The sequence below is a fragment of the Capsicum annuum genome, chromosome 12 (genome assembly GCF_002878395.1).
Source record: "Capsicum annuum cultivar UCD-10X-F1 chromosome 12, UCD10Xv1.1, whole genome shotgun sequence".
Classification (NCBI taxonomy): domain Eukaryota; kingdom Viridiplantae; phylum Streptophyta; class Magnoliopsida; order Solanales; family Solanaceae; genus Capsicum; species Capsicum annuum.
In genome coordinates this window covers 229054174-229054605 of record NC_061122.1, presented here as the reverse complement: position 1 = coordinate 229054605, position 432 = coordinate 229054174, and positions in this window count along the sequence as shown.

Here is a 432-nt window from a genome sequence, read left to right as displayed (position 1 = left end):
ATTGAATTTGAGAAAAAGGGTTATATATATATGGGGGATGGAATACCGTTAGATTAATCTGATCCAACGGCTGTAGATGATTCTTCGATACACTCACTTGTGGGCATTTTTTACTTCAATAGGGGATGAGATACCGTTAGATTAATCTGATCGAACGGCCGTAGATGATTTTTCGATACTTTTGCTTGTGGCATTTTTTACTTCAGACGCATCCTAAGGTTACGTGGCGTTTAACCATAAATTCTGAATTAAATTTTAATAATTTCTCATTAAATGTCTTTTTTGACTAGAAATTTTTTAATCGAATTTTAAAAAATATTATTTTCAAAACCTTTTTAAGTTTGGACTAGCTTGAAATTTTTGGGGATGAAATGATCGTTCGATTAATCTGATCGAACGGTTGTAAATGAGTCTTCGATATTTCTCAACTTG